This window comes from Diceros bicornis, chromosome 6 (genome assembly GCF_020826845.1).
Source record: "Diceros bicornis minor isolate mBicDic1 chromosome 6, mDicBic1.mat.cur, whole genome shotgun sequence".
NCBI lineage: Eukaryota > Metazoa > Chordata > Mammalia > Perissodactyla > Rhinocerotidae > Diceros > Diceros bicornis.
Genome location: NC_080745.1, coordinates 34,365,279 through 34,391,549, shown reverse-complemented (window position 1 = coordinate 34,391,549; position 26,271 = coordinate 34,365,279). Strand labels below are relative to the sequence as shown.

The 26,271-nt window shown below is 52.9% G+C and overlaps 1 protein-coding gene across 1 annotated transcript in view; it reads left to right on the top strand.

The window, feature by feature from the left end:
- The first annotated feature begins 2,006 nt into the window (after positions 1–2,006).
- CHST3 (carbohydrate sulfotransferase 3) overlaps positions 2,007–26,271 on the top strand; it is a 38,537-nt gene continuing 14,272 nt past the window's right edge. Inside the window, exon 1 of the mRNA XM_058543237.1 lies at positions 2,007–2,617. The gene's annotated coding sequence lies outside the window, so the exon portion shown is untranslated. The remainder of the gene's footprint in view (positions 2,618–26,271) is intronic.

Here is a 26,271-nt window from a genome sequence, read left to right as displayed (position 1 = left end):
ATTGCTGGTCCCTTCACTTAGACAGCCCTCGTCCCAGCTCTTCTTTTCTACCTGCAGGACTCCAGCTCATCTCTTCAGCCCAGGCCTGGGGTCTTCAGCTCCAGGAATAAGGCTGCAGCATTGCACAATTCCAGGGGTCAACAGTCACATCATGATCCTTGTACCTGGCACCCCCTGGCGTGGTGCAAGCCTGTGTTCTTATTCTGGAGACACCCCCCACCCCCACCCTGCTCCCAGCCCAGCCTCACCTCACCCAGCCTCACCTCACCTAGCATATTGTATCACTAGTATTTATTTAGACATAGGTCTGTCTTCTCTAGACAGAAGGTGGGACTAAGGCTTGTTTACCTCTGCAGGCCCCAGTATCCAATATGTGCTCAACAAGTACGGGGTGAACACAGGAATTTCTCAGTGACTCCTTGCGCTCCCCTCCTCACCCTCACTTCAGCAGCACAGAGTCCCATTCTCTGTTTTCTGGTGGTGACACAGTTCTAGGTTTTGGCCTTTGTATCCCCTGAGGTGCATCACAAAGTTCTGGCAATAAAATCCAAGACTCCATATGTCCGACAGGAAGGCCTCCCTTATAAGGCCAGCAGGTGCAGTGAAATAGAGCTTCTTGACAGATTTGCGAGGCTGAAATGGATGTCCTCCCTTCCGAGAAGAGGCGATGGAGTCAGCAGGAACCCACCACGCGCAGGCGCAGGGGGAAGATTCCCGCTCTGAGAACCAGTTGGAGAGCATGCAGACTGCTTCCAGGGCTGAGACAGGCCCCCTGTGAGGTGAGGTGAGGGCAGCCAGGGCTGCAGGAGATACAGAGGGATTCAGGGCACTTACCCAGGAAGTGAACTAGGGTCTGAATTCTCACCAAATCTCTGGTCCCCTATAGCAGGTCACAGAACTGTTAATAACAGAACTGAAGCACCCAATCAAGTTTTTCTGCTACAAGAGACACCAAGGTCTCACCTCACAGCCCAGAGCACTTTGCCCAGGCCCCCTCCAGCCTGCAGCCCTGAGAGCTTCAGGTGGGCTGGACCCAGGTAATGAACAGGGACCTCTGATGTCCCCCTCTGTCAGGAGCTCCCGGGAAGGCCGGGGTCGTGCTCAGTTCTCTTCGGGTTTCTCATCTATAAATGTTGAGAATGAGGAGGGAGGCCAAGTGCAGATGTTGAGGTTTGTGCTTTTGGGGATTTTCCTATTTCTCCTTTACAGGAAATGACTTATTGTGCCTAAACCCTATACTATCCCATTAAATGCCAGGACCACTGTCTTACAGAGGCCTGAATTAGCTCCTGACGCTAAGTGTTGGGAAGACTTAGGAGAAAGCCTTGCGAGCCAGAATCTAAGCCTGGGAGGCGCGGGCATCACCAGGATTCAGGCAAGTAACAGGGAGGCGCGGATCGTGTTCCAGTTCCGAGCCCTTTACCGCGCTCCTGGTGAAGCTAGCCTTGTACCTCAGAGCCGGCGCTGCCCAGCTGGGCACTGCCCCACGAGCGGGAGGGGACTGGGTCACTCGTTCGGCAGTCCCCCGGCGGAGGTGCCCGCTGCCCAGGAGGGTCGGAAGATAACGCGAAGCGGCTCTGGCTGGGCCCGCATGGACCCTACTTCCTTCTGGCTTCCCGGGTCCTGCATTGGGGCGCCTGGACTGGCGGCGGGAGAAGGCACAGAAGGGCGGGTGGGTGACCTGTGACCGCCCAGGGAGGCGGTGCTGTAGTCTTTGGAAGCCCGGGGGACCATCATTTGCGTCCCCCTCCCCCGGCCTCCCCGAGGCGGGGGGTGAAGATCCCCCCGGGCAGAGATGGCGAAGATCCCACGCAGCCAGAGGAGTCTCCCTGGGGAGGGATAGGATGGGAGGCTGGTTACGGCTTGGGGGGCTCTGGCAGGGTCTCCTGCGAGGTCTTTCCGCGAGGATCTCCACGCTACCTCTACCCCCACCTACCCACTCAGGGGCCGGGAGCTCCTCCCAGCCTCTCTGGGAGGATTCGAGTGGCCCCGAGTCCCCGGGGAGGGGCGGGCCGAGGTGCAGCGGCCGGAACAAAGGCCCACAGAGGGGTCCTGGAGAGCGCGTCTCCCCGGGGGCGGGGAGGGCCCTCTCTCCCCGTCCCGCCTCAGCTCCTCCCTCTCCTCTCCTCTCCTTCCACGCGGAGGCCCGGCCGGCGCGCAGCCCGAACTGCGCCAACTTCGCCAACGGTTCCCAAGTTGCTGGGCGCGCAGGGCTGGGAGCAGGGTGGGGTGAAGAAGAAGAGGAGGAGAAGGAGGGCTCGCCAGGCGCCTTGGACGCGGTTCAGGAATCCGCCGCCGCCGTGGGCCGCTCGCCGGCTCTGGCCCGAGCAGGGAGGGCTCCGGGCAGGACTGCTCGCTCACTCGCTCGCTGCGCAGGACGGCGCCCGCCTGGCGCCGCTTCTCGCCCGGCGTGAGAACCGGCCGGGCCGCGCCTCCCTTCCTCCCTCCTTTCGCACCGCGGTCCCCTGGAGGCCGCAGAGCTCGGGCCGCGAGGGAGCCGGAGCCCCGGAGCCGCTTCTGCCGAGAGGAGCGCAAAGTTGCGAGCGGATGCTGCCGGTGCCGGACCCCAGCCGCGGAGAGTTGGATCCGCCCCCGCCGGAGGAGCCTCGGCGGCCGGGTAAGTGGGGCGCCAGCGTCCCGGAACCGCTTCTGGGGCCCGGAGGAGGCCGCCCAGCCGTGCGCCCCCCAACGTCCCCGTCCGGGCGCGCGCGCCAAACTTTGGAGGAGGAGGGGGCGAAACCGAGGGTGGGACAGGGAGTTTCCGGCTCGGGGAAAACTCCACGCAGGCACCCACACCACCAAGACCTACTGCACCCAGATTCACAACTGCCGGGTACACACAGTTCATCACTCAAGCCGCAGACACACCGCGCTCACGCTCTAAGCACACGCCACGCCGACCTGGCACACGCCAAAGACCGAAATTTACAGTCCCGGGAGCGCAGGATTTTGGAACTTTAGACCAAGCTTGTCCTCCTGCCCTGAAATAAGTCCACGGTCTTTGTCTGCTGTCCCCGCAATCCCCCAGTGAGGAGCCCCCAAACGCGGCTGGCAAGGGAGGGGCTGCCTTGTCTTTGGAAAGTCGGGCCAGGATCCCAGGGCCGAAGAGTGGGGAGGGGAAAGCAGACATTGCAGTAGGTTTTCAGGGTTCATCAGGAGCGAGTTTGGAGTGGAAACTCGGTGTCTGGGTGATGTGTCTGGGTGTGCGCAGCCCTTCCGGAGGCGAGGCCCGGAGAGAGGAGGGAGTGATTCATGAACTCAGACCGGCGTGCTGGGGTCTGTGAGCAGAGTGGAAAAGGCCGGCAGGCCGGTGCTGCACTGGACAGCTGGGTGGTGGCAGTGACAGGGCCTGCGAGGGAAGCACAGACCCTTCCCCCCAGCGGATGTGCTTCCTCAAAGAGACTTTGGGGGAACTGGCTGAGGAGATCCACCCCTGCGTGTGTATGTATAAAACTGGGTGGCGGATGTTTAAGACTCCAAGGTCAGGGAGAAACCAGAGTGGTCCAGACGCCTTATTTCTTTTCATTGCACCTGAAGTTGTGTTTGCTTTCGGACGCCCTGATGTCCTGGGGGCCAAGAATGGTTCAAGGATTATCCTGGACCTAGCACAGTGCCTGGCACATAGTGGGCACTTAATAAATAGTTGTTTGCTGAATACTAACACCAATAATTAATATTTGTTAAGGACACTATGAGCCAAGCCTGGTGGGCCTCTGCTGGGTTGGAATTGGTCTTCCTACAGAGGAAGGGGCCCTGAGTGGCTCCAGGGAGCCCTGCCTAATCTGTGTGGGGAAGTGGCCCAGGCAGCATGTTCCACTGTGCCCTGTGGGCTGGCACCAGGGGCTTGAATCTCATCATTGGCCTCTGCTCCCCTAAGAGGGGCAGCAGGAGAGTCCATTTCTGCATCTGACTAAGCTGGGCCTGCTGTGGGGTGTTTCTTCCTGGCTCCTGCTGGTCTGGCTGGAGATGAGTCTCATGAAGAGTCTAGGATCTGTGTCCTCCAGCAGGGGCTTGGCTCCGTGGTGGCAGCAGGTGGAGGGGCCATCACAGGCCCTGTGTTGAGCACTGGATGGGTGTCTCTGCGCCAGCTGGCGTGAGCTTCCCAGAGGAGCGGAAACGTCTCATGTTCCCAGACTGGAGTTGCAAGCAGTCTTGGGAATGATTGCCTCCTGGCATAGGATTGAGAGTGTGGAAGGATGTGGGGGCCACCTGGCCATGTAATTGCAAAGAAATGTGTCCTTCCCCACCCCTGCCCCTTTGTGACTAGGTTCGTTGTGCATTTCAAGCTTCTAAATGGTCTCAATGCTGAAATTAGCGAAGTATGTGGGCAGCCAGCGCCTAGGACTCTGGCCTCAGATGAGAGATGGACTGATCTGGGCTTGGCCACCCCCATTGTCAGGTGGAATGCTGCAGCCAGTCCTTTCCCAGTATCGCCTTTCCACCTTAATTATTTCTTCTGTGGATCAAGAGCTCTACATATATTATCTCATTAAGCCCTTACATCCCTGTGAGGTTAGCATTTTATCACCATTTTACAGATTAGGAAACTGAGGCTCAGGGAAGTTAAGTAATTTTTTCGAGGTCACACAGCTGGTGAGGGACAAAGCCAGGATTCAAACCTGGGCAGTCTGACTCTGGAACCCATGCTGTCTCCACCATGCCAGGCTGTCTCTAAGGTCCCTTCTGGTTCTCCACGGCAACAAGGAAGCAACATTGATGCACTTCTGACAAGGTCCTGGGACCTCTGACTGCAGTCCTCTTTTTCCACACACTCTGCCCAGGCTGGCTTACACCATGGGTCATGGGAATCAAAGCCTGGGGGGCACCAGGCTGCTAGAGCTTCCATGTGGATCTGGAGTCAGGAAACAATGTCGGTTTGGGAGCGATTGCAGGGAGATGTTGCAGCAATTCCAGAGAGAGAAGATTCTCTGCTTATCCAAGAAGTGGAGACACAGGTGCTACTTGTGACCATATACGTCACAAGTTTGGGTTTGGGAGAAATTGCCAGGTAAACTTCCTCAAATGGATTACTATATTCCTTTTCCTTTTCGGCTCTCACCAGGGTAGAAATCTATTACACAGGGAAATCAGCCCTCATCTGCCACCTACTGCTGTCACTTACCTGGAGAATATAAAAAGACACATCGTGGATGTTCTTCCCACCCCCGCCACGTGCCCTGGAGGGTTGGACTTAGTGGGGTCTGGTCCTCAGGAGAGATGGAGGGGGCAGAGCCGGGGCAGCCAGGGAGGGTGATAGCCACACAGCTCACCTGGTCCTGGATTTATGGGTTCTCATACATGCCCCATAGAGGGACAGCGGTTGTCATCCCCACTTTACAGATGAGGAAATGAGGCTCAGGGGGTGCAGCGGATGCCCGAGGGCACGAAGCTAGGGAACTGCCAGCCACGCTGCCTTCAGGACACCCCTGCAGGCTCTGAGGGGCAGCTGTGATTTCAGTCTGGTTGGTATTCTGTACTCTGCTAAGGGCTGAAAGGGGTTACTCCTGTCGGGACAGGATCCTCACTGCTCTGCCCACCCCCATGTCTGCCCCAAGAGCCTCTGATACAGGTGTCCATAGTATAGGAAAAGCTGGCAACCTGCAAAGGAAGCAAGGAGCAGAGGATGAGCACTGCCCGGCCAGCCCCTGCTCACCTCCCACAGGAAGCCCACCTGGGTGAGTTCTGAGAGCCTTCGCAGTGCTAAGCTGCAAAGATGTTGGAGTCCTCTCCCCCCACACTGCGGAGTGGACATGCTGTGCAGGATGGAAGTTGGGAGACTGGGTGTGGAGAGAAGCTGCCCCACCCGTGGGACGGGGCTATTCATCCTTGTCCCCCTGGCTCTGTCCCAGTGTCTGACACATGGAGGTACTTGGGGACGTTGTCAGATGATGGGTGAAGCCCAGGGAGGGGCTGTGAGTGCCTCTGCTGAGAAGTCTTAAAGCAGTGGAGCAAAGGGAATCTTAGCCATGAGGAAAGACCCAGAGAGTTCTCTGCCCTTCATGAAGTCACACAGGAGGAAAGGAAAACAGCTCTCCTTTTCATTCCTTAAACAGAAATACTTGTCACCTTTTCTTCTCTGATGCCTAAACAGATGATAGAATGCTGCTTGTCCTGCCCTGAGCGTGTGGATTCCACAGCTGGGTGTGGGGTGGTCCCTGGGAGGCTGGAAAGTTTGTTCTGTGCTTGAAGGAGACACACTCAGCCTTCATCTCCAGCGCCCCATATCTGGCTGGTTGCTCCTGCCAGCATGGAGGGAGGGGGCAAGCAGGCCATGGGAGCCCCTGACCTCCAGTAACTTCATGTCGCCACCCCCCATCCCTCCTTCTATGCCTCTCCCCTCCACAACCCCCACCCCCAAAGATGGCTGTGTGCTGAGGGACTGTGGGTTTCTCTGGGCCCCGGGGAAATTTTTCACAGGGGTTCCAGAGGACTCTCTGAAAAGGATTTGGAGGAAAAGTGTGGAAAATAAATAAGCCAGCCCCCAGCTCAGCCTCTCCTGAATACCACAAGTAAACAACCACCTCAGAGGCCGGGCTGGGAAGCTCTGTTCTGGCCTCCTTGTGGTTACACCTGGCTCACTGGCTGTCTTCACCAGCTCCCTCCTTCCTGTGCCCTCCCCGTCCAGCCCCTCCTCCTTGACTTTGGGAGCCTCAAAAGTCAGGGAACACATCCACTGCTGGCCTGTCCTTGTGCTGCAGGACGGGACACTGGTGGCCAGGGACAGAAGGAGCATGTGGGAGAAAAGACCGCCTGCGGGGGGTTGCAGCTCAGGCCTGCTCCATCTGAGTAAGTCTCCCAGCCCTGACCCTGCTCAGCGAGGCCGAGGGGCTCTCTCATTGGTGAATTTGACTTTGATAGTGGAGAATGGTGGGGCTTTTTCCAGTTTTGTGGCATCTGAGGAAGGTTTGCGTCTTAAAGATTGGTTTAGAGTGGATGGACCAAGGCTAATTTTCCCTCCAAGGGGGGGCTCACATGTGAAGAAACCTTCAAACACCATACAGTTGTGTTGAGGGCTTCACAGACTAACTAGAATTTCAAGGTTCTTTGCTTTGGACCGGAATCATATCAGCATAGGGTGCTAGTGGTCTGAGTTCACACCAGTGATTTCAAGAAGCTCGAGCGCTATTGTAAGTTACTATGGCTGCGGGGCAGGAAGCAAATTCATGATAACTTAATAACTTCAGTTTATTCAGTTGAACACTCTAACAGCCAGCACCCAGTGAGGAGGGGAGAGCCAGGGCTCTAGGTTGGGGGCAGTTCCCCGGCAGGGTTGGCAGCCGAGGGCCCCCACCTCAGACCCAGGGAGTATCTGAGGGGCCTTCCCGTTGTATGTGGCTGTGCCGAGCTGGGCCAGCAAACTGAAACCTGTAGGATTTGGGGAGCAGGCACTGTTGGAATGCTCTGGGTCCTGCCTCCAGATGGGGAGCCCCTTTGTCCTGTGCTGCCAGGCTGCTGAGAGGGAACTTGAGGGGTGCACCCCATAGATTGCAGCCTTGGTGGTAGAGAGGCTGCACACCCACATACTCACAGACCATCACACACATTGTCATGGGCAAGAATACACACACACACTCAGATATGCCCCCCAACACACAAATATTTCAGTAAACAGCTGGACACATTACACACCAAAACCAGGTTTGTAGGCACAAGTGCATGCACACACACACAGATACGCAAATACTGGGACACACGCCTTCCAAAAGGCAAATTATGTAACAACTAAGAGACACGTTCTAAAGCCAGAATGCCCGCGGTACTGCGTAGTAGCTATGTGACCTTGGGCACATCACTTAACCTCTCTGGGCCTTAGTCTTCTAATCGGTAAGAAGGGGGTGGTAATAGGGCTGTAACTGACTTAATATCTGTGAGGAGTTTAGAAACGTGTCTGTCATAGTGAGAGCTAGGTATCTGTTATAACCATTATTCACCCCACGCTGTCTGCCCCAGATGTTCAGATCCAGGCACACAGCACTTCTCAGAGAGGTACCCACAAACTCGTCAGCTAATGGGATCCATCACTTTGCACTTTCTGAGCCCTGATTCTCAGGATGTGTGGCATTTGCTGTGCTAGACTCGAATTAGAATTTTTTTTTTTAATTTTTTGTGAGGCAGATCAGCCCTGGGCTAACATCTGCCAATCCTCCTCTTTTTGTTGAGGAAGACTGGCCCTGGGCTAACATCCGCGCCCATCTTCCTCTGCTTTATATGGGACACCGCCACAGCATGGCTTGACAAGCGGTGTGTTGGTGCGCACCTGGGGTTCCGAACCCCAGGCCGCTGCCCCGGAGCGCTCGCACTTAACCGCTACGCCACCGGGCGGCCCCTTGAATTAGAATTTATTAGAAAGATCATTTCATCTTCCCTTAGGAAGCTCCGTATGTTAGAACAATGTGGGCACTAACTCTTTCAAAGAAAGGGGTGCTTCCTCTAGCAGCAAGGATTTTCAAACGAGGTTCCATGGAGCCCCCAGTGCAGCGGGGACCCCACTGAGGCCTGATGGGACGGCCTCCAGGCCTCTCCCCCATTTGTCTGTTCTACACATCGGGAGTCTGAGGAATGTTCTGGTTCATCAGAAGGCTCCACAGCTCAGATGTTTGCAAGCCTCCTTTCCAGGCTGACCCGCCTTCCGTCCCGTGTGCACCCCTGTTCGCGCACACCGCACCCATGCCCGCGCATGCGCCTGTGTGAGCGCACGCAGCTCCCTGAGACTTGGCCCCGGGCCTCTCCCACTCTGTTCCCCACTTCCCTCTTCTCCTTCCTCTCCAGCTGCCTCACCATCTGCGGGATTCTGGAAAGTGCTAACGTGTCTGAGCCAAAGCGGCGCTATCTGAGGAAATATTTTGAAAACAAAGTGGGCCGCCCCCTGGCTGAGCCTGCGCTGATTTTCAGCAGGGAATGTTACAGCTGGAGAAGGCCGGGCCTGTTGCGCAGGGTTAGGACAGACGTGCCTGACGAGGCCCGAGATTAGAGACCTAGAACCTGTGAGTCAGGAAGGGGAAGTCATCCCCGCGGGGCATGAAGAACCAAACCGCTCATGACCTCAAAGGTCAGGCCCCTGTCTTATTTTTATCCTGAGAGAGGCTATGTTTCTTCCACTTTTCCTCCTCCCCCTGCCTGTGGTGCGGGTGCCGCGGGGCAGGGTGCACAGGAAATGTTACTGGTAACAGTCTGCATGCTCAGCATCTTCCAGGCCTGCACTCAGAGTTCCTGCAGGAAGCTTGTGAGGTGGTACTTTGTTCTCACCATTTTACGGTCCAGCGTCTCAGAGCTGGTGAGTGCAAGGCCGGGCCCGAGCCCTGCAGCCCAGCTCGGGTCAGCGCTCCCAGCCCTGCCGTGATGTCCCCTGTGTGTGTGTCTGTCCTGCTCTGGCTGCAGCCAGAGAGGCGAATGGCACAGAGGAATGATCATTTCGTAACTGTGACGAGCTTGTGCCACTGGTTTCTGGTTGGGAAGCTCCGGGGAGGCTGGCTTCAGGGGCAGCCACAGCCCCTGTGGGCACTGCAAGTGGAAGTCTGAGCCTCGGCCTTCCTCAAGGCTGACCCAGGCGGGGCAATTCTGGTGGGACAGCAGCCTCTTTTGCAAGGCCGGCATCTGCTGATTGCTGCTCCCTCTTGGCAGTGACCTGATCTCAGGGAGTGGCGTGGATGGCAGCAGGAGAGGTTTAAATTAGCGAGGAGGGACTGGCAGATCAGGGCCTCTGTCTTCCTGATGGCTGTTCCAGCAAGACGGAAACCCCACTCTGGAGTAAGCACCGAGCTGCTCAGGCCGCCAAATGGCTTCCCTGGGCCTGTGATCTAGTGAATGTTAGCCCCAGCCTCTTCTTTCATCGGCCCTTACCTTGTACTTGGGGTTCCAAGTTCCAAACTGCCCTCCTTTCCCAGACGCACGTCTCCTGCTAACAGGAGCACCCTATCCTGGGAGGATGAGCAGGTCCCTTCCTCCCAGCCAGCAGCTCCTGGAGGGTCAGATCCATGCCTCCTTCATCCCAGGGCATCCAGCTGCCGAGAACACTCCTTCCTTCTTTTTTTGTGGCCAGCTTCCATTCATCCTCAGCTGCAGCTTGGATGTCACTTTCTGGAAGCCCAGTTCAGTGGCCCTCCCTACGGCTGCCTGCGCATCCCCTTCCCTGTGCTTACTCCGCTTAGCCACTGCTGGTCTCATGGTCTGTGGTCTCCACCAGGTAGTGAGCTCTGCGAGGCAGGACAGCGTCTGCCTTTCCACCTCTTTGTCCCCACTGCTTAGCACAGCCCCAGGCACGCAGTGAGTTCCAACACCTGAGTGTGGACCCATGAATGACAGATGTGACACGGAGCCCTGGGATGAAGGAGGCGTGGATTTGACCTTCCAGGAGCTACTGGCTGGGAGGATGGGACCTGCTCATCCTCCCAGGATAGGGTGCTCCTGTTAGGGAGTGATCTGTGCAGAGGTGGTGGGAGTCGTGGTGAGTGGGAGGGGGCAGTTGACATGGACCAGAGGCCCTGTGTGGGACAGGAAGGGAATGGGAGAGTGGGGCCTCTTGCAGTCGGTACCTTGTGTGCACTGGGCTGGGATCCTGCGGATGGGCCTGAAACCCTCTAAGTTGCCCCTTTGAATTAGGTGGGCTGGTGCGTGGTTGCACTATAGGTCCCACTACCCAAGCCCACTAGCAAGTGGTTCTCAGTCCTGTCCCTTTGTGGACGGATGTCTGTTTAGCCTCTCCAGAGTTCAGCCCCAAACCCTAGACAATGGAGGACTTCCATGGATGGGTCCTTTCCCCTGAGCAGAGAAAAGGAAGCCCAGCTGGCAGGCGGCCTCCCCGGAGGCGGTTGCAGCTGCAGCCCTTGAGCTGTCCTTGCACAAGTAGTGGGGCCATGAGTGCTGGATTCTCCTCCACGCCCCCCGGGGAGCACACACGAGGGTGCTCCAGCCAGGCCATCACCTGTCCAGGTACTGCGTGTCTGACACTGTAGAATGGGCTGGGGTAGCTGAGGCCACCTCCAGGCTAGAAATGGAGAGGAGACTTGGGCACAAATAACCACCTTCGAGTCCAACTGTGATGAGCCCACAAAGGTGGACATGAGGGAGGACTTGGGGAAGGCTTCATGGAGGAGGTGGGCATTCCAGTGCAAGAAGAGAAGCTGGGCAAAAGCACAGGGATGGGAGAGTCCAGATGGAATGCAGAGTGTGGCGGTGAGTCCAGTTGGACTGAACTGTAATTTGTAGGATGCGTGAAGGAGAGAGAGAGAGATGAGGCAGGATGGAGTTGTGGTTGCACATGAAGGCTCCAGAGCCAGGCTGCCTGCATGGGAAACCTTGCTCCTCACTCACTGGCTGTGTGATCATGTTCAAGTTGCTTAACTTCTCTGTGGCTCAGTTTTCTCACCTGTAAATGGAGGTACTAATAGTACCCTTCATGGGGTGATATGAGAATAAAATGTGTTTCTATGCAAGTGTTTAGAGCAGTGCCTGGCACACAGGGAGCGTCGAGAGGAATGAGCTATTATCTTCTTCAAAAAAATACAGCTAGGAAAGTAAATTGAGGGCAGACAGATCACAGAGGCCTTTGAATGTCATACTTTCCATTCGCTAAGCACCTGCTCTGTGCCAAGGACTTTACAGACATTCTCACGTAGCCCCATACAACCTAGCAAGGCTGTTATCAATGTTTCCATTTTACAGATGAAAAAACTGAGGCTCAGAGAAGCAGAGTAACCTGCCCACGGTCACCCAGGCAGGAGGAGTTAGAGGCAGTTGTGAAACCCAGGTCTTTCTGGCACTTAGGTCTTCCTTCAACATGGAGATTGGAGAGACATGACAGAGGCAGCGTGGGGATGTGCCCTGGACTGGGGTCGTGGCTAGGAGCAGAGCATGGATGCTGTGGCCATGAGTCCGTGGGCAGGGAGAGCAGGAGAGATGCCAGGCAAGCCTGGAGGGCAAGGAGACGGGGAGGCCCTGAGGCCACAGCACACAGCTCACTGTTCATAGCCCAGGGGCAAGCCATGGACTCATTTTGGGAAAACATGACATCACTGAGTCTCACTGTCTGCTGCCCACCTGCCAGTCTGCCCTCTGTGGTTCTCCTGGTGACCTCTTGCCCAGAGTCCTTTAAGGGGACCATTGAACCCCAAGTAGCAGGGCCAAGTCAGCTCCCCAACTTCCTGTCCTGGGTTTCCCTCCCCAACTGCTGTCTCCCCCCTTCCCACTGCTCCCCCCGCTGCCTGGGGCCCCCGCCCCATCCCCACTCATAAATCCTGCTGAAGCAGGAGCTTCTGGAAGTGGCGATGGGCATGAAGAGCTTCTAAAATGTCCCCTATGCCAGGCCTCTGATTGGAAATCTGGGTGAGGAGGGGACAGCTCAGAAGCCTGTGTTGAGTTTCTAGAGTTGCTTTCCCTCTGAGAATGGTGCCTGCTATTCTGTTGGAATCACTTTAAAAAAGTAAAGCCTGGTCGAGCTGTGTGCCCAGCACTATGCCAGGTCCCGGAACCCTTTGCCTTCCTGGATGGTACAGCTGAGTGTCTGAGAGCTCTTTATGTACTAAGCATTCTCAAGCTGAGTGATTTATTTGCATCAGTCTAAGTGCATGAGGTAGCCCCATTTTACGGATGTCAATGCTGAGACCCAGAGAGGTTAGGTGACATGTCCAAGGTCACACAGCCAGAATTCAAACCCTTGGCTGTCCAACTCCAGATGTGCCTATGCTCTTAGCCACTAGACCATCCAGCTGCACATGAAGCCACCAGAGAATCGTAGGAGGTGGGGTGTACTGAATGTGCCTGCCAGATGATGCGGTGCAGACAGGAAGAGCCCAGAGAGTTTTCATCTCAGAGTGTGGGTGACTCCCCAGAGCTTCTTGGAGATTGTGGATCCATTTACGAGGTGGCAGAGAGCGCCTAGCTTCTTTGGCCGTGCAAACCCTGCTGACATGGCCGTTTGGGGTGAGACTCTCCCCTCTGGACGGAGCACGGGGGCTCAGGGGGCGCCTGTCCTGTTTTTGGTGGACCAGACTTGGAAAAGGAGTATGAGTCAAGTGAGAGGCAGGGTGCCAGCTTCCTCAGCCCAGCCCGTGGGCGCAGGGTGCCAGGCTGCCGCAGCTGCTGCCAAGACTTGCTGTTCCCTCCGGGCTGCCCGCAGCAGCTGGAAAGAGGGGCCGGTGGCCCGCCCTGTGCTGAATGGCCCTCTCACCCTCACCACAGCCTCTCGAGGGCGGCGTGACTGTCCCTGTTTTCTTGGGGGGGACATTGAGACTTAGGTTTTTCTGGCTCGCCTGAACCTGTCGGAAAGGGGAGGAACCGAGACTCAGTTCTTTCTGCAGAGAGAGAGAGAGACACGGACGGAGGGAGGGGTCAGGCCGCCCTCTGACACTGAGCAGTGCAGGCTGGCTCTGCTCTCAGGCCTGCATTTCTGATTCATTCTGCAGTCACCAGTCCCTGTGTTGCAGGGCCAGTGACCCTCGGGGGTGAGAGAACAGCTCTGATTTCTCTTGGGCCGTGAGTCGCCATTTTCCAGGGAGCACTTTTGCAGCCATAGGGGCTCTCTCTGGACCTGGGGGCCGGGGACAGTTTCCTTCTCTGCCCTAGTGCCAGCCTTACCCAGGTCCTGCCAGTGCCTGTCCGTGGAAGGGCCTGGAAACAAAGGGCCTCCATGAGAGGCCTGGCCACCATGATTACCAACATGTGACGTGTTGCCTTGCTCTCAGTGGACAGGTGCCAGACTCCCAGAGGTCTGTGGGGTCTGCAGCCTGTGGGGTCCCTCGTCACCTTTAATGCCCAAGTCCGATGTGGTTAGCAGAGCTCCACCTGCCCTCCCCGAGGATACCGGGGAATCCCCCAGGACTCCACAAGCTGCCGTGCAGTGCGGCTCCTCCTGACAGCCCCCCTCAGCCCGCAGGTCCCCCAGGCTTCAGGGGTGGCCTCTCTTACCCCCACGGGAGAGAGAGGACCCAAACCCATCACTCCCTCCTCCTCAGTCTCAGGCCCAATCAATAATTTCTGGAGAGTTGTCGCTTTTCTCGCAGAGAAAATAGACTGTTAAATTCGTTGCTCCCAAATTATCCTTTCTGGCTTTGCCTCTGTTTAAATTCAAAGGCCTGTTAAAATGACTTTTCCAAAATGAGAGTGTCTCATCTCAAAAGAACTTTGCCTTTACCTCTACAGGTGGAAAACTGGTGCTGCTTTTATTGTTTTTAAGTTTGATAAAATTTTATAAAATAAGTAGTACATGCCCGTGGTACCAAAGTGGAAAGGTACAAAGGCTATATGGGGAAATCTCTTCCTCAGGCCTGCCCCCGGCATCCAGGGCTCTCCCAAAGGCAGCCAGTGCTCTCAGTTTCTTGTGTGTAAACTGCTCTTAAATCGTCCAGTTTTGACATTTAAAAGCATACTTTATTGGGCTTCCTGTTCCACCAAACTAAGGCACAACCCAGGAAATAGCACGGGGCCTGCAGAGCCCAGCTCGGCCCAGACTGTTTGTGTTGTTACTGCCTGTCATCATGCTAAGGGTTGCTCCCTCCCAAGCTGTGCTGGCGGCCACACCCCAGCCCCTACCCTCAGTAGTCACCTTTGCCTCCACCCACACCACGCAAAGGAGGCCTCCACAGCCCTCATCCCCCGCAGCCCCAGCACGGCCCCTCAGCTTCCAAGGCTAGCATTCTCCAGGCTCCGGGTTAACCCTGCGCTCCCAGCTGCCCCTTCTCCATCTTCCCGTCTTGTCTGGCTTGGCAGGGGCCTGCAGCTGGGGCCTATGGCGTCAGGGCCTGGCGATGGTGATCTGACCAGACCAGGCTGTCTCTTGGCCAGACTGCATGTTCAGAGTCCCCTGGGTGTGGGTGCTCACACAGGCACTGTCCATCCTTCTCCCCTCCCAGCCCGAGTGTGATCAGAGGCCTCCCCTGCTCCCCCTTCTCCCCTCCCTTCCCTTCCCATCCTCTCCCCTCCCTCTTCTCCCCTCACCTCCCTTCCTCCCTGCATCCTTTCCTCCTTCCTTCCTTCTTCCCTTACATATTTATTTGGTGCTGTACAGCAATTGTAAACTCTAATGCAAAATGGAAAGTGATAAGAACGGCACGAGGTAGAGAAATAAATAGTGCCAGGAGAGCAGAGTGCCTGAGATTTGACTTCAGCAGACCCAGCCCTTCATGTCCTGGCCTTGCACGTCCAGCCGGGTGACCTTGGGCACGTCACTTAGCTTCTCTGAACCTCCCTTTCTCATCTGGATAACGAAGGAGAGAGGGCGGTGGTAAGGATCCAGGCTGTGCACAGGGCTGGCGTGGGAACCAGGAGTCACAAAAGGGCTTTCTAAGGGGGAGAGAGGCAAATGTGGGGGCGTGGGGAGGCAGTGCTATTCCTCTAGGGGATTCGTTATGGCTGTGGGGGCTGGATCAAGGAGGGCTCTGGGGACGTATGGGGTTTGGGCTCAGCCTTGGGGGACAGGAAGAATTCAGCTGGGCATGGATGGTGGGGGTGGTGGCCTCTTGGCAGTGCCAGCCCTGGGCTGATGGCTGCCTGCCCTCCCTTGGGGATGCCTTCTTTTCCTCTGTTTCCGCACAGAGAGGGACCTCGGCTTTGTATTTTTTTAAGTTGTGACTTTATTGTTTTTATAATAATGATAGATGCTTAGTATGCAAAATTCAAGTAAAATGGACAAACACAGAGAAGAAAGCAACAAATCACCCCTCAGTCTTACCCCCTAGATGGAGCTGGTTAGTTTTTCGGTCCACATACTTCTCCGGGCATATGTACATAGATGAGGGAGCAGTAGAGGGACAGGAAGTCTTGTAAACGTGGGGAAAATGCAGAATTTTATTTAGCTTAAGGCCAGCATTATAGAGGCCGTCTGCCCCGAAAGCAGCCCCTCTCATCTGTTCGCCGCCTACGTGAGCGCATCCCGTGAGGCAAGGCAACTCACACACCGTGATCTTTACAACGTCCGATTCAGACAAATTACAAAAGGGGAGCTGGTTGAAATTAGTACATTCCAGCACTAGAACAGTGGCTTTCAGTCTTTTTGGACCAAAACCTCAGACAGAGACACCCATGCATAACTGAAATAAAAGTCTTATGAAACCCATATGTATCCTTATGACACGTGATGCTCTGTGATATTTTCTGTTCTATACAATTCTATTCTATTCTATTAAAAAAACAAAAGGTGGTCTGACCTACCAAATTGATTGCACAACCTAAAAATATCGCTCTAGAACAGTGATCTTCAAACTTGAGCATGCAGCCAGACTCACCTGCAGAACTTACTGAAACAGCTTGCTGTGCCTGCCCTCAGGGATGCTGATTGAGGAGGGGCCCGAGAATGTGCATTTCCACCAAGTTCCCAGGTGCTGCTGCTGCTGCTGGCCCAGAGCCCCCCTCTGAAATCCCACCCTCCTAGAATGGTTTTTTTTTTTTTTTGAGGAAGACTAGCCCTGAGCTAACATCCGATGCCAATCCTCCTCTTTTTTGCTGAGGAAGATTGGCCCTGGGCTAACGTCCGTGCCCATCTTCCTCTACTTTATATGGGATGCTGCCACAGCATGGCTTGTTAAGCGGTACTTCGGTCCGCGCCTGGGATCCGAACCTGCGAACCCCGGGCCACCAAAGAGGAGAGCGCGAACTCAACTGCTGTGCCACCCGGCTGGCCCCTAGAATATTTTTTAAGGCAAGTCCCTTGTCAGAGACTACCAGAGGATCTGCTTTTTTCAACAGATGAGAATGGCTGATGGCTAACACAAGAATTGTAGGTCTCGGACATTTTTGAGGATGCTGGTCAGGCACTGTCTTTGGGATCTTAAACACCACCCTCCTGAAATCCAGCTCTCACTATTAATATCAAGTGCTGAATGCGGAAAAGGTGTTTAAGCGAAGGGACGTTTATGCCCAGCCCTGGTTGAGTTACCTGCCTCTTAAATCCCGAGCCCACAGAACATAAAACCCTCCCAGCCCTTTTGAAAACACTGTTCTTCTATAGGCAATGAAAGGAGCCGTTTACCGTGTGGATTTCACCTTTCTGTTTTTTAAAGGGAAGAAAGCGGGTCAGGCATGACAACCCCCTGGGGAAATCTGCCCCCTGGCTCTGGTTAGGCTCGAGTGGGTTTCATGGGCTGTCCCTGGATTTCCAGCTTTAACTAGAACCTCTTCTGGCATTGCAGCTGAGTGGCCACATCAGCACCCCGGCTTTCCAGCCTGCTGACTTCTGAGACTGGCCTATGTTCCAGTCTTCTGCTCCGCCAACCAGAGAACTCTCAGCCTTTACCGCTAGTCCTCCCCCTGCATAGCCTTGGGGCCTCCTCCCAGCCTCGCAGTCCTCCAGAAGCCAGCCCTCAGCTGGGAGCAGCCTCGGGAGGGAGGGAAGTGTTAAATGGGCACAGAGCCCCTCTGTTCCGTTGACAATGGCCCGTTGATGACTGGATTCTGCCCGGGGCAGCCCTCTTGACTGGACTTTGGGGAGGAGGGGGTGGCTCCAGGCCCCCAGTCAACCATTTCTGGGTGTGAGGTTGATTTGGAGGCTTCGGCCTCTGTCTGCCCACAGAACTTCATTCTTCAGGCCCTGATGCAGCAGTGACAAACCCTCTCACCCCTCCCACCCCCTCCCAGGGGCACTGTGGGCCCCAGAAGTGACTCAGTTCAGTCTAATTCAACAAACATCTATTGACCAGCTCCTGGGCACTGAGGTTCAGTGCTAAGAAGCTGTGGGGACTAAGAATAACTGCTAACATGAATTTAGTGCTTATTATAGTCAGCCCCACACTGCTGCCCCACCGAGTCCTAGGAAGCTTATAAAAATTCCACTGCACAGACCACCCCCTCCCAAATCGTCAGGAGTGAACCCAGGCACTGATATTTCGTAAAAGCTCTCAAAGTGATTCTCATGCCCAGCTGGGATTATGTATCACGGGCCTCCTATTGGTTAAACACTGCGCTAAGCATTTAATGTATAATGTCCCGTTTCGTGAGGTAGGTGTTTGTGGAAGGCTGAATAATGGCCCCGCAAGGATGTCCACATATGAATCTCCTGCACCTGTGGATATGTTACCTCACATGGAAAAGCATGATTAAGTTAAGGCATTTGAAATAGGGAGATTACCCTGGATTATGCAGTGGGCCCAATGAAATCATAAGGGTTCTTATAAAAGGGAGATTTGACTACATAAGAAGAGGTCAGAGTAATGCATCATGAAAGACTCAACCAACCATTGCTGACTTTGAAGATGGAGGAAGGGGCCATGAGCCATGGAAATCAGGCAGCCTCTAGAAGCTGGAACAGGCAAGGAAGCAGATTCTCTCTTAGAGCCTCTAGAAGGAACACAGGTCTGTTGACACCTTGATTTTAGGCCAGTGAGACTGATCTTGGCCTTCTCACATTCAGAACTGTAAGGTAATAAATATGGGTTGTTTTAAGCCACTGAGTTTGTAGTAATGTGTTACAACAGCCATAGGAAACTAATACAGGGCTATTGCTAACCCTATTTTATAGATGAGGCACAGAGAGGTGAGGTGGTCGGTCACCTGGGGTCACACAGCTAGTGAGTAGTAGAGCTGGAACAGGAAGAAATCAGGTGTGTCTGACCCCTCAGTCAGTGCTCTCTCCACCTCACCACACTGCCACTCTTTGCAGCCAGACAGACGTGGGTTCAAATCCCATCTCTGCCACATTCTGTGCTTCTGTCCTTTGCTAATGGTGGAGCCCTTTTGGCGGGGAGGGGGTGTGTGTCAGGAGGGGAGAAGGGAGGTGTGAAGACCAATTGGGAAGCTAGGATGGGCCAGATTGTCCCTAGGTGGAATGCCCACAGGTCACCATCCCTGCTTCTCTACTGTGTTTCATGATGCTGTCTTCCAGGCTCACTCAGTCTCTGGGATCTGGCCTACTGCAGTAACCCAGCTCCAGTTCAGAACCGCAGGGTTGGGGCCAGGAGCAGCATTCTACTCATCGTCACCCGCAGCCAGCAACAGCTGCTTATGTGGGACAGCCAGCGGGCTCCCATTTCCTGGGAGGCCAGCAACACGTTGCCTTGTGCCTCCAAAGCATGTTTTTTCCAAGACTCTCCAAGAACCTTGTTTTGGGGCCATGCATATTTCTCAGAGAAGGAGTGTGAGACATAAAGTGGTCTAGAGAGTTGTCCCAAGTTGCAGGGCAAGTTGGCGACAGGTCCTGGCAGACCAGTTCCCGGCCAGGACTCTGAGCTGCCTACTGCCATACAGCTCCCGCCTTTTGGCTAAACTTGCTTGCTCAGTGGTACAGCACAGTGATGGGATTCGTGGACTGTGGAGCCAGACTACCTGGGGTCAGATCCCAGCTCTGCCCTGTAACTGAGGGTAAGATGTTTGGCCTCTACTTGCCTTAGATGGGGATGGTGATTATTATCTAGGAAGGTAGGGCTGCTCCGAGGACTGAATGCATTTATGTGTGTGAAGTGCTGGGAACAGTGCCTGGCTCATTTCAGGTGTTAACTTCTGTTACTATGCAGCTCCCTAGGGCAGAGACATGTCTTTCCCTCCCTCTCTTCCCAGTGCCTGTTCCCCTGCTTGGCCGAGAGCAAGCACTCAGCAAATGAATTCACTTGTTGAATGTCAGCTTTTATCATCTGGGGCTTCGCTGGGGACTTTCCCAAATGTTTTCACAAGTTCCACCTTGTTCTTCAAACCCTTCTCCTCCTTCTTGCCTGGGAGCTGCAGAATTGCCGTAAACCAGCCGCATGCTTGCTTTGCCCCTTGGTAAATCTCATGAGCAGTTCAGAAATAACCCAGACGTCTCCAGGTCTCGCCAACTGTGAGTGCCAGTGTTGCGCAGTTAGTGTGGCTGCCCAGATCTCCTTCACTCCAAGGCCGTGCCTGACTGACCTGCTGGGGTCTCCCGGGGGTCTCTGGGCCCTGTGGCAGCACTGCTTGGGCCCCCAGTCTTGGTGGCCTCACATGGACTCCGTGTCTGCTCCCAGCTCCTCTCCTTACTGGAGCCCACACCAGGTCTTCCAGCTGATGGGGCTCAGATAGCATGTCACTCCCTCCGGAGTCCTGTTGCCCTCTCTCTCTTTCCCTGACTGTGAGGTTGGGGCTTCCTCATCAAATTCCACTTCCTCGTTCAGCCTCCCCCTCAAAAATCCCCCACACTTGTCCTCGCACATGAATGGTCCCTGGGAGGGTCGCCAGTTCGTGGTTCTACAAAAGCCAAACTCGGAGTTCCAGTTTGGATTCAACTAGCGTACTCTTCTGCCCCAGGAAGGCCATTTCTGCTCAATCTTATTACCCACCTCTAGCTCCACTTTCCAGAGATCTCTTTAAACCCCGCCTACTATTGTGGGAGCTACTTTTCTTTTCTTTTTAACTAAACTGTTTTTGTTTGGAGATAATTGTAGATACACATGCAGTTTTAAGAAATAATACAAGGAGAGTGAACCCATTACCAGTGGTAATACATGGTAGTGAACCCATTACCAAATTTCCTCCGATGGTAACATCTTGCAAAACTCTAGTACAATATCACAACCAGGATAGTGACGCTGACAGTCAAGATACAGAACATTTCCATGGCCATGAGTCCCTCATGTTGCCCTTTTGTAGCTATACCCACCTCCCTCCTGCCCCTACCCCTTCCTTAACTCCTGCAATACTAATCTGTTCTTCTTATAATTTTGTCACTTCAAGAATGTTATATAAATGGAATCCTGCAGTATGTAACCTTTTGAGATTGGCTTTTCTCACTTGACTTAATACCCCGAAATTCATCCAAGTTGTGTGCATCGGCAGTACATGCCTTTTTATTGCTGAGTTGTATCCCTTGGTACAGGGGAGCTGGTTTTAAATGGACCACTCAAACACGGGCCTAGAAACTCCCCAAGCTCTTGTGTCCTGAGTGAAACAAGGAACACAGACCTGCTCCCGGCATCCATCCCTGGTCAGCAAGAGATCAGCAACCCCCTGCCAGTCTGGCCTTGCTGCTGAGCTCCTGTGCACACAGGCAGCAGCTCCCGCTGTCTGAGATGCCCTGAGGGCACGCTTTTTAGGGAAGCTGGTGCTCTACCACTTGGCTCTCAATCTTTGCCGATTCTAGGTTAGAATCACCTAGGGAGCTTTAAATAATCGATGCCCAAGCCGTAGCCAGACCAATTCAGTCATAATCCCTGGGCCTCAGTAATTCCAGAAACTCCCCAGGTGGTTCTCACATGCTGTCAGGTTGAAAAGCAGTGCCCAAGTGGACTCAACAAATGCTCAACAGTCCTGCTACCCCTCTAGTCGTGGCAGACATCACCAAGCAATGCCAGCACTCTTCCCGTGGAGATGTACCTTCTCAGGTGCAGCACTCCAGGCGGCCGCTTCCCATTGATCAGCCTTGGCCCAGGAGTTGAGATTGACTGCCCTGCTAGCTGGGAAGCCTGAAAATGTTTGGCAATGGACATGTCCAGGTGTGTCTAGGCCTGAGGGCTGGTACGTTAGGTGAGTGTCCCTCCAAATAATGCTAGAAAGGTGGGCCCTTGACCAGTAGTTGTAGTGGCAGCAAAGGCCACAGCAGGCAAGGATTGTCTGAGCTGGTTCTGTAGGAGAAGGTGAAGTGAGTCAGCCAGTGTCCTTCCCTGGCAGCAGCCTGCAGCCCAGCTGGGAGAGATGTGCACGAGGAGTGCGAACCAACAGTGCCGTCAGCATGGACCGGCTTGGCTCACTTCTGTCCAGCCCTGTGATAATGACCAGCCTGTGTGCAGTCTTCCCTATTTCAGAGCCTCACACAAGCTTCTCTGATGCTCACAACAGCCCTGTGGGGCTGACCAGGCTCAGAGCAGTTAAGTACCTTGCCCAAGGTCACCTGAGAGAAAGTGGGAGAGCTGGGACCCAATCCAAGTCTGATTCCACGCCCAGGGCCCTCTGTCCAGTACTCAGAGCAGTTAGAAGATTGACTGCCAGCACCACTCTCCCCACCCTCAGTCTCCTCTCCCAGGGCCAGGTGAAGATGGCTCCTTCAGGGCCATAGATCAGCCCAGACAATATCAGTAGTCAGTGCAGGTTAAGAGTCCGCCTGCTCCTCTCTTTCCTACCCCCCACCACTCCCACAGATCCGGCACTGGGATGCTGGGCAGAACTCCCTGGTGAAAAAGAGAAGAGGCTGGAGATCCTATTTTTGTCCCAAGGAATAAAGCCCCGTCCTGCTGTCAACAGGACCATTAAATGGGGGCTTGAGGAAGCTGTGGGACTGTAGACGACCCCAGAGGACCCAAGTTTCTGTTTCTTCTGCACTGAAGACAGTAGGGATGGGAAAAAATAGGGAGTAAAAGAAATTCTCGTCTCCATCCTGTCCCTTACTTGGACATTCTGCGGGCGCAGAGAGGTTCAAAGTCTGCTTAGGAAGGTCAGAAAGTAGGATAAAGCAGGAAGGGGATCCTGGGCTTATGCACTGCGAGTTTTTCTCTACCCAGTTGTCTCAGAAATCTTGTAATGGAGCTGTCTTTGCAGAGGTACAGAGCAAGATGGAAAGCTGTGTGACTACATTGAAGGGCAACCCATGGTCGCCCCACAGTTTCCATGGGCTTCTCCTGAGCATGTTCACATATGATGTACGTATGCATGTATACATGCTGGCACACAATTCTGGTTGAAAGATTGCTGATCAATAAAACTAACAAAAGCCCCTAAACCCACAAACGAGCAGAGAACTTTCACTAGTGCACATGGCCAAAATGGAAATGATAGGACACATAAGGAATGAGGGAAGAAAAAGAACTCCAGAGCCTAGAAGATTCCTAGCCTTCCTTAGCCTGTTCCTCCCAAAGTAAGAGTAGCAAATGCATGACACACGTGCCAACTCTTCCCCATCCTGTACATGTGGCAGACGTCACTAATCAACCACCATATTCTCTCCCACAGAAAACAAGCTTGACCTCAGAATTCTTGTCATCATAGTGCTCCAGGCAGCCAATACCAATCTATTGGCTTTGGCTCATGGAGTGAAAACTATTTGCTGTCCTCAGCTTAACAGCATTATTTGGTTCAAGATGCTGGAAACCTGGTACAGTGACCATCTTTGTCAAGCTCCCTCTTGCTTGTGCTGGGTTAATTTCATCACAAAGCTTCTTAGACGTGGTCATTCAAGTAAATATTAAGCACTAACTAAGAATAGGAAAGTGGACTGGAACACAGCTCCATACATTCTTTTTATTTCAGTTTATTTTGTAACCGTTTCCTGTTATTTGGAAAAGGTAATAAGTGAACACGATAACAAATTCAAACAGTACAAGAGGATATAAGTGAAAAATGCGTCCCCATTCCCACCCTTATTTCCCAGTCCCCATAACCACTCTTTCCGATTTCTTGTTTCTCTCTCGGGAGATATTCTAAGTAGGTACCAGCATTTGTGTGTATCCACCCCTGATTTTTGCACATCTGGTAGTTAGTATACCACACACACTCTTCCCTCTTGCTTTATCACTCGTGTCTTGAACAGCGTTTCATGTCAGCTCATACAGAGCTGCCTCTTTCTTTTTAAACATTACAGAGTATTTCCCTGATAAATGTACCATCATTCATCTAACTGGTATGTTTTTGGGTCTATTAACAGACATTAAGGTCATTTTCAGCCTTTTGAAATTATAAACAGTTTACTCTTTGTGTGTATCCTCGTTGTACCTGTGCAAGTGTATCTGTAAGATTAACTCCTAGAAGTGGAATTGCTGCGTTGAAGAGTGTACATATTTAAAGTTGTGATGGTTTTGCCAAATTGTCCTTCAAAAAGGACGTGCCCATCAACATTATGAGAGAATCCTAGGTATTAGTCAGGGCAGGACAGGCTATACTGTAGCAACAATTAGACCCCAAATCTCGTGGTTTAGCACAACAGAGGCGTATTTTTTGCTTGCATCACATCTGATGCAGGTTGGGTGGCTCTCAGGATCTGGGCTGCTTCCGTCTTGTACTAAGCCAGTCAGAACATGTGGCCTCCAGTGTTGCCACAGCAAGAGAAGAGAGGGCCCCAGGAATGTGTGGGATCGTTTAAGGACCAGGCCTTGAAATGGCTTATGTCTCTTTAATCTACATCCTATTGATCAGAACCTTGGTCCATGGCCTCAACCTGACTTCAGGAGAGGCTGGGGAGGGTGGAGGCATGTGGGCACTTGATGAGCACCAAGTCTCTGCCAGCTGGTTTCCCCCAGAACTTCACCTACACAGTATGTTATAGAACATTTTGTTCCTCAGTCAAATATGTGAAAAAATGGCACCATGTCTTGTTTCGATTTGCCTTTATATGCTTTCTCTAGGCAATTGCCCTCAACCTTTTTCTCCTGTAATACCTGTAGCAGATTATGTTCACACTCAAGACATACTCCAGTGGACTTGCCCAAATTTTCCCCAAACCCAAAAAACATTTTGTGGGGAAGCCCTAAGACTTTTTAAATTTTGGCTCTTATTCATAAAAACATATAAAGGCATGTGAGTAATAATATAAAATTAGCCGTGTAAAGATCTTTGCCAGCTGTGGTGTGGACTGGATTGGCAGCAGTTCTGTGCAATTTCCTAGGCTCCCTGTAACTTCGCCTCCTCTCTTGTTTGTGAATGCACAAGCCAGGTGAGGGAGAAAGGTGGACTTATATGAACCTTACATCCATTGCAGTTCTTTTCAAAAAGCAACTTTTTTTTTTTATTACAAATTTTGTTGCTTTAATTATTCTTCGTAACTTTACCATTCATTGTAATCTGTGGTGTTTTGTTTAATAAAGAGCTTTATGGACTAAATTAAAGGCTTGGAGGATGGATGCAGAAGGCATATGTGTGGAGGGTTTCTGTAAGAGGAGAGTTGAAATTTGGGCTGGCATTGCAGAGTGATGTCAGATAGTAGAATGCCAAACTAAGGGGTGGTGAGGAATTTTGTTTGGTAGCCACTAAGGATCCTGTAAAGTTGGGAGAGCAAATCGGTTTTGTGTCACATGCCAGCTCTAATGGATTGGTACAGCGTTGAGAAACCTTATGAGGCTACATCTAGTCTCAGCTGAAAAGGGGAGGATGATTGATTAGTGATGTCTGCCACCAGCACAGGACTGCTGAGTGGTGGAATGTGTGCCATCTATTTGCCATGCTTGTGCTGAAGATTCCTGAGTGGGCTAAGCTCTGAGAGTCAGAGAGATGAAGTTGGGCAGGGTCATCACTAACCTGGGAGACAGGAGACCTAGGTCATAGTTTGAGTTTTGTCACCAGCCAGTTGTCTGCCTTCCCCTCTCAGAGCCTGAATTTCTACAGGTGAAAAATGAGGAATAGCGGACAAGAAAATTTCCAAGCCCTTTCCAGTCCATGTTTTTTGACAAAATAGAATCCTAGTTTAGATACTGGTGTGTCCTTTTCTGGTGCAACATCATAACATAAACATCTTTCTGTGCAATAAAATAACTTTATGCCAACATTCGTTTTTCAGTGGAGTATTAATCAAGCATCTTCTCTGTGCCCAGTACTCACGAGCACTAAGGAAGAGAAGACCAACCTATGGGAAACCACAGCTAACTCTTCATGACAGTGCATGAATCCATTCATTCACTTCACAGATGTTTATTGAGCCCTGCCATGTGCCAGGTGCTGTGGGTGCAGCGGAGAACAAGACTGTGTCCATGGAAAGAACTAGGGATCCTCCTAGAGTCCTCTGTTCGCCTTACCTCCCTCTGCCCATAGGCATCGTTGTTTATTGATTTATTTTTTGCTGTGGAAAATATACATACCATACAATTTACTTTTTTAACCATTTTTAAGTGTACAGTTCAGTGGCATTAAGTACATTTCACATTGTTGTGCAACCATCACCACCATCCATCTCCAGAACTTTTTCATCATCCCAATCTGACGCTCTGTCCCCATTAAACACTAACTCCCCATTTCCTCTCCCCTCAACCCCAGGCAAGCACCCTTCTACTTTCTGTCTATGAATTTGGCTTCTCTAGGAACCTCACGTAAGAGGAATCATACAGTATTTGTCCTTTTGTGTCTGACTTATTTCACTTAGCATACCGGGCTCAAGGCTCACCCACATTGTGTGTGTCATAGGCGTCGGGTTGGCTACCTAACATCTCTCGTGTCTATCCTTCCTCTTCGCCCCTCTGCCACCACTTACTCAGGCTGCCCCCTCTCTCCTGGCCCATTGCAGAAGGGCTCACTGGTCTCCCAGCCTCTAGTCCTGCCCTCTTCCAATGCATTTTCCATACCACTTCCAAAGCGATCTTATATTTCTCTTTTTAAGTTTCAGATTAGGTTTTAAAACTCATTAAAGTGATACATGTGCATGGTTGTCAAAAATTCAAAGAATATGAAAGGGTATAAAATGAAAATATCATCACTTAATAT